This window comes from Quercus suber, unplaced genomic scaffold (genome assembly GCF_002906115.3).
Source record: "Quercus suber isolate HL8 unplaced genomic scaffold, Cork oak 2.0 scaffold_608, whole genome shotgun sequence".
Classification (NCBI taxonomy): Eukaryota; Viridiplantae; Streptophyta; class Magnoliopsida; order Fagales; family Fagaceae; genus Quercus; species Quercus suber.
The window spans coordinates 227,782-235,768 of NW_027070051.1; the positions used below are offsets into that span (position 1 = coordinate 227,782).

Below are 7,987 nucleotides of genomic sequence, written 5' to 3' on the forward strand. Positions count from 1 at the left end.
CTTAATTTTTATATAAATATATTTTTCTTTCTTTTAAAGATTTTTTTTTTAAGGGTAAATTGCAAATTACACCCCTAAAATTTGGGGGTGATTGGATTTTAGATCCCAAAGTTTCAGAATTTAGATTTTGGCCTCTAAAGTTTGGTGATGTTTAGATTTTACATCCTAACATTTCAGAATTTGGATTTTACCCCCTATATATTAGAAGTGTTTGGATTTTACTCCCTAAAATTTTGGGGTGTTTGAATTTTACACCCCAAAGTCTCAGAATTTGGGGTTGTAAAATCCAAATAACCCTAAACTTTAAGAGGTAAAATTCAAATTCTAAAACATCATGGTGTAAAATCCAAACACCCCAAACTTCAGAGGATAAAATCTAAATTCTGAAACTTTAAAGTATAAAATCCAATTACCTCCAAACTTTAGGGGTGTTGTAAGGACGCAATTTGGGTCCCTAGCCCAAGTGATGGATGAACTTAGGCCCAAAAAGCCCAATACAATGAATTTGTAGATAGTGGGTTGAAAAATTAGGCTTTAATGAGTTAGATGACAAATAAAATGAATTCAAATGATAAGAAAAAGAAAATAGATTGATCTAAACTAAAGAAAATATTCCTCGGCAAAGTCCGAAGATATCAGTTCTTATATATTTCTCTCAAGTTGGATTACAGATTCAATTCTTGACTGCTACAATTTTTTTTCTCTTAGTTTCTCGATCTCCCTCTCTCATTGCCTCTTTCTCCTTTTATATTCACTTCCCCTTTCATCTTTACCCTCCATGTGCAGGCTAGATGGTTGGTGTTGATACTTATCGCATTAACACCTTCTTGAAGTCTTTATGTAGTAGCTGTAAGGCTGAAAACCACTATTCAGGTATCACCTCCACATTAATGCGATCAGAGGGTTAGCTGCAGAGCATTTAATGCGGTGGTAGCAGCTTTCTCCTTAGATATTTGGAACGTTCCCCTAGACGGCAGACCATCTCTTCGATTTTCTAATCCCCCCCCCCCCCCCCCCAAAAAAAAAAAATCAGGGGTGGAGCCAGGGGGGTTGTCGAGGAGGAGCAGTCGCCCCCCACAGCCCGCCCAAAAAATACCTTTAGTTATTAAATACTCTTGCCTACTTTTTGTTTCTGGGTTTATTAAATGGCACTTTGTTTCTTTGGTCTTGAAAAAGAGCATAACTTCTAAATAAACTATAAGGAACCCTTTTTTGAGAGAGAGTTTCAACTTATGACGTCCGCTTTTAATAATAGCTCTTTATTATCAAATCAAGACACCAATCAGTATTTATGTAGGCGAGGATTGAACCCCAAATTACTTATACAACTATCAAAAACTTTACCAGTTGAACTAACTGGAACCCATAACTATTGAGGAACCTTAAGTCCTCCACTAGATGCCTTGCAATAAAAAAAATTTAGTTTGTCCCTACCATATTATAATTTGGAACATCTTCTGGGAACACATTAACCAAAATAATAGAGATTCATATATATTGCACTCAGTATCTAACTACTAATAGTTTCATCCATAACTTTAGTTTTGGTTCTAAAAAAATTTTAAAAAAAATAGATCACTCATGTTAGAAATATATCAATAGATAAATACTATATTATGAATAAGCTTCTTTTTTTTCTTTTTCTTTTTTTTCTTTTTTTGTAGAGTTTTTGTATAATTACATTAAATATTGCTTACTAATAGTTTCATTCATAACTTCAGTTTTGGCTCTAAAATAATTTTAAAAAATAGATCACTCATGTTAGAAATATCTCAATAGATAAATACAATATTATGAATAAGCTTTTTTTTGTAGAGTTTTTTGTATAATTACATTAAATATCACTTAGTATTTAAATGAATAGCTTTTAATTTTTCAAATTGGTCTCAAATATTATATATTCACATAAATTTGTATAAGTGCATATATCATATATAAATTTTGTCCTCCTTCAACTTAAATCGTAGCTCCGCCATTGCTTTAAATGATTACAATTTCCCTGATGTTGTATTATCTTTTGCACTACAGGTATTATGGAGTGTGGCTGATAACTAGGCGTGGTTCACTTCTAAAAAGTGGTTATAACCTTCATCATTGGAGTCTATGTTTAGCCATCCTTATCCTTGTTGGAATTTTTAGTCGTGTGATAGCATTTTTTTGTATGCTGATCTTCCAAAAGAAGTGAGATCAGACTAACTGACATTCTTTTTCCATACTACATATACACAAACCACAATTTATGCCACTTTGAGAGGATTGTATTACTGTAACATTGTCATGAAAATGAGATAAAGTTCTCAGTTTAATCTGCTGGCTAACACAGACTGAATCATGTAGAAGGTGTTTGAACAGATCATGTTGTATATCATAGGATTTAATGGTGCAAACTTTTGAAGAGGATTGGTTGGCTTCTCTAAGGAAGAGGTATCTGTGAGAGGTTGTACATTTAAATCCAGTTTTGTTTCTGTTTTCTTGTGTGTAGAAATAGTGGTTCCACTTTCTTTCTCCTCTCACATAACAGTGAGTAGAGCCTGCTCAAAACAGTATTAAGGCCTAATGCGACATTTATTATTGTTGCCTTTTTATATTATAATTTTTTTTGGTTTAAAGTTTTTATTTCACAAGCAAGCTTACAGGGTAACAACTAGACCAAAACATCTAGCCTTTGGGTGGACCATCAGCAAACAGCATAAACATGTTGCGATAGCCCACAAAAGAGTATGTTAAAATAATAAAATATGAACCATGTATGATTCCCGTACTTACCAATTATTACTTGTTGATGTGTTTTGCAACGTTTTGATGCTTATTCAATTCTTAATCTTGAAATTGACATCACATGTATCCAAAAATATATCTTTATTAATTCATTTTGTCGCATTCCCACCATACTCTATCTTAGTTTTTCACAATTTTATGATATCGTCATGACCGTATTGTATTGTAATCGTGTCCTATATGGTCCAGACCACTTAATTGACATTGTGGAGGGTATAGTGATACCAGGTGGCAGCTCAGGAGTGAGTCATGAAGATCTTGCAGTCAGATGGATGCTTCACAAAGGGTACTCAGCACCCCCTGATATGCAGCAGTTTGGTGCTGGACTTGCTAGGTCTTCAATAGATGTAATTCCAGTTAGTGAAACCAATCCTGTTGGTTCTGGAATGAAGGTACATTCTTTTGCTGGAGAACTCCAGGTCTATGCCAGCAATACAAATACTTTGTTGTGAGGTAAATTATTGATTATGTTTCCAGATAACCTTGAAATCACACATTTTTCAGATGATTGATTAGTGAAATCTACAACCTGGTACCTGGTATCTGGTTAGCATAATAAAATTCCCAAAATCTAAAACATGGTTCTTCGAAATTACTAGGAAAGAAGAGGAAAAATGTGATAGAGCTGTTCTTTCTGAAGCATTTTTAACTTCTAGAAAATTGCCCTCCTTTGCCATGTATTATCTGAGAACCCAATGGAGGGTAAATGATTGTTGGTCATTCCAGTGAGTCATATTCCTTTAAAACATAATGCCATGTTAGTTCTCCATACCCATAATAGTACATTTTATTTAAATGATATGAAAATTTTGAGCTACCCCTACACTGATCATCAGTTCCATAGTGCTATCTTTTCATTAGAAGCTGAAGCTTGATCTTCTCTATGCCCATGACATTTCAGGGTTGCTAAGCAGCAACTACGGGAAGCTAGAATGCTAGCAATGGATTATCTGATCTTATTACTTGCTGGAGCTTGCTTAGCATCACTCATCAAAGTGAATGATCGAAACTTTGGTGAAGATGCTTATATTTATACCATAATTGCAGTTTGTAAGTCCCATAATTCACAGTTAACCGCTTGGTATGACTTCCTTTGAATTTGCTTTGTTGATTTATGCACAATATATATATATATATTAGTAGTGGTACATACTTGATTTGAGAAATCTGAATTATTGTTTCTCAGTTTAACAACAAACTGCGCTCTTTATTCGTCCTAAAATCTGCAAAGCAATAATCAGTAACAAATTAAAAATGTCAGATTTGGCTCTAATGAATGAGTCTGATTGCCTAGTCAAATAAATTATATAGTACTACATGGAATCCATATGCACGAAGGTTACTTACTGTGATCTCTATTGCTGATTTCAGCTCTTCTATGCAAGGTTGCGGCTTTGAGAACATTCTCTCTGGATAAATTACACTACTGGAGAGAAAGTGGCTCTGGCATGAGCAGCCAAGCTTATTTTCTCTCTAAGGATACAGTTGACCATTTTAATACAGTAATCAAACCTGCAGTATATCTCTCTATGTTCTACTTCTTCACGAATCCAAGATCTAGCTTTGCAGATAATTACTTGGTCTTGTTCTGCCTTGTGTACTGTGTAACTGGTACAGCCTATGCATTTGCCATCATTTTCGAATCAGGCATAGCCCACCTGGTGAGTAAAATAAACACACACAAGAAAATATCAGCTTTCCAATTGTTATATAATTTTAATTTCACCTACAAGGCACTGTCTCTTGCAGTGTTCGGTTCTTCTTCCAGTTGTTTTGACTCTCGTGGGGACTCAGCCAAAAGATAGTGAATTCATGAAGATTTTAGCGAAGTTTTGCTACCCTAACTGGGCTTTGGAAGCATTCATCATTGCAAATGCTGAAAGGTAAGACAGAATCACACTTCTCGTAAATAAACTTACAAATGTGTACACTACACTGTATATGTGTTGCACCCATTCTGCATGGAACATGCTTATGGAAGAGTCTAACCAAAGGTATATCCCATATCAATCTATATATATTTAAAAGCTGAAGCATGATATTTATTGTTATTTCACTCTTGTTGAGTCATATTAACATAACATTTCAGTTCACTTTGTCTACTTCGGTCCATTCAATCCAATTCAGTCCATTTTAGTCTAGTTTGGACCATTATGCTCTCTCTCTCTCGGTTTGAATGTGTCTATCAATTATTTGAATAATATCAATTGTAATTATGTGATAAATTTTGATTATAATGATAATCTCCTTAAGAGAATGTGAAATTTGAAACTTAAAAATTTTAGTTGTGCAAAAAGAAATTAGTAAAATATAATGCATAATAACAATAATTAGAAGAATATGGACCACTTCAAAAAAGAATAATATCAATTAAAAACACACACAAAAAATAATAATAAAATTATATATTTATAAAAATAGAGATGATATTAAGAGAATGTGAAATTTGAAACTTAAAAATTTTAGTTGTGCAAAAAGAAATTAGTAAAATATAATGCATAATAACAATAATTAGAAGAATATGGACCACTTCAAAAAAGAATAATATCAATTAAAAACACACACAAAAAATAATAATAAAATTATATATTTATAAAAATAGAGATGATAATTACTTTTAAAAATTGTTTAATTTTTAAGGAGAACAAATTATTTACAATAAAATTTAAAAAATAAATTATAAATTATAAATGGGTTTGCAAGTAATTACAGTCAAAGTTTCCAGCAAACCTATATTAAATAGCTTGACTCTAATGCAAACATATCTCAAGTGGATCATGAATTTCTAGATCAAGCCTGAAATACAATTGAAAATTTCTTTTTCTTTTTAATATTTTTATTATTAAGTAAAGATGTCATTACCATTATACTATTACTTTTAAATCGTAATACGATTCAAATATTTTTGAATCATGTTTGTGAAAAAGGCCTTCTTCATCAAGATACTTGGAAGTTGGAATAACCATTATTAGGATAATTTAGGATTTGTACCTTCTTTTTTCTCCTAAAGATTTAAGAGCATCAGCATTTGGGCTTGTAAATGCCATATGTTAAGAACATTTGGCATTTAAGCCCCAAAACTCATCAGCAATGGGAAGGCCATATCCCATATGCCAAAATAAATTTGAGATTTTGCTACAGTACCATCTCAAATGTAAGATGGTACTGTAGCAAAATTGTATAAAAAATAATAATTTGTTAATGCTTTTTTACCGGGTAATTTCTCTCTCCTCTCTCATTTTATCTCTTTCTTTTCTCTCTCTTCCTTCTCTCTTTCTCATCCCCTCTCTCTCTCGCCATTGTCAATCTTCTCTCTTTTGTCTGTGCCAGATCGGAGCCCACGCCGAATCACCAAGCCAGATCGGCGTGGTGGCGAGGCTTCTAGATCGGAGCTCCCTCCTATTTTTATTAAATAATGATATCACTCTCTCTCTCTCTCGTTTACTCTTCTCTCACCCTTCTCTCTTCAGACCCAAAACCCATAGCTTTTGTGCTTTGTCTGCTCTCTTCCTTCTCTCTTTCTCGGTGCAGATCGATTGGCTGACGGATGCGATCGAGTGTGGTGGTTGATCGAGTGTGGCGGTGTGGGTTTGGGTTCGGCGTGGTGGTGTGGGTTTGGTTCGGCGTGGTGGTTGATCGAGTGTGGTGGTGGTGTGGTGGTTGATCAGTGCAGATTGGTTGATCGGTGCGGTGGTGGCGTGGTGGTTGATCGGTGCGGATTGGTTGATCGAGTGTGGTGGTGTGGGTTTGGGTTCGGCGTGGTGGTTGATCGGTGCAAATTGGTTGATCGGTGCGGTGGTGGCATGGTGGTTGATCGGTGCGGATTGGTTGATCGAGTGTGGCGGTGTGGGTTTGGGTTCAGCGTGGTGGTTGATCGAGTGTGGTGGTGTGGTGGTTGATCGGTGCGATGGTGGCGTGGTGATTGATCGGTGCGGATTGGTTGGTTTGGTGGTGGTGGTGTGGTGATTGATGATGGTGGAGCCGTGGAGGTGGGGTTGCCGTGTGTGTGTGTGTATGTGGTGATGGGTTTGGCTGTGTGTGTGTGTGTGTGTGTGTGTGTGTGTGTGGCTGGGTTGAAACCGATAATGAGGGAGAAAGAGAGGAAGAGAAATAGAAAAAGGGAAAAAAAAAAAAAAAAAGAATAAAATAGAATATTTAAATAAAATGGGATAAGAAATAGAATTTTAGAATGCTGGGTGTATTGTAAATAGTATGATATAATTGAAAAAGTAAATTTTTGAGATGGTAAAATAGGATGAGATATAGGATTGGGATGTGGATGCTCTAACAGTCTCCTTGGTGCTACTTATTGGATTCGCACTGCAGGTACAATGGAGCGTGGCTGATTACCCGGTGTGGCTTCCTTAAGAATGGCTATGACCTTCGCGATTGGAACCTATGTATATTTATCCTCATCCTTATAGGAATCATTAGTCGTGTGATTGCATTTCTTTTTATGGTGACCTTCCATAGGAAGTGAGACCAGACTAACTGACATTCTTGTATAGTATAAAAATGCCAAGTTATTTGCCAATTTTAAGACTTAGAAATTATCATGACAATGAGTCATTGTTTCACTCTCACAACATAATAAATAAATATCCAAATTACTTCTTTGTAACTGGTGATAATGAGTTTGTAAGTTTTATGTTGTAAAATTTATAAATGAAAAGTTAACGAATGCTAAAGAACATTGGTTGAACATTAGTTTATAGTTTTATCAGCTAATCTGCTGGCAAACTTCTACTTTCCAAACACTGCTAATACTTTGCAATTCCATTATCATTTTATTTTAAATACATTCCAAATTAGAGATATCTCTGAGTATTGCGTGGGCTGAAAATTTGTAATGAAAGTTATGAATAAATATTCCTATGAACTTTTGCCATTAAGAATTTGCTGGATAAAAATTGCAAATGGTTTCTTCGATAACAATATACTGGAATCCAAACAAAGGGATACAAGATGATTGAGCATCAACCATTATATATCTTCTTTCCTGTGATGAATTGAACATATCTAAAGCCACTTATATGTGAATAAATAATATAACACTTGTGACATTATCGAATTCCTGAGGTACAATTATTGGGAAATTTGTGTCCACTTTTCTTTCCCTTTTTCTTTATATAAACCAGGCCGGCTGAAAGAAACCATAACATATCGGGGTCGTCATTTTTCGTTGAGAATATATGCAAGACTAATGACT

The 7,987-nt window shown here is 34.6% G+C and overlaps 1 non-coding gene across 1 annotated transcript; it reads left to right on the forward strand.

Annotated features, from left to right (window-relative positions):
• The first annotated feature begins 4,257 nt into the window (after positions 1–4,257).
• Positions 4,258–7,394, forward strand: LOC111985456 (uncharacterized). Its single transcript, XR_010625658.1, has 3 exons — positions 4,258–4,439; positions 4,528–4,661; positions 7,105–7,394. It is a non-coding gene; the product is annotated as an uncharacterized LOC111985456 (transcript).
• Positions 7,395–7,987: the final 593 nt, after the last annotated feature.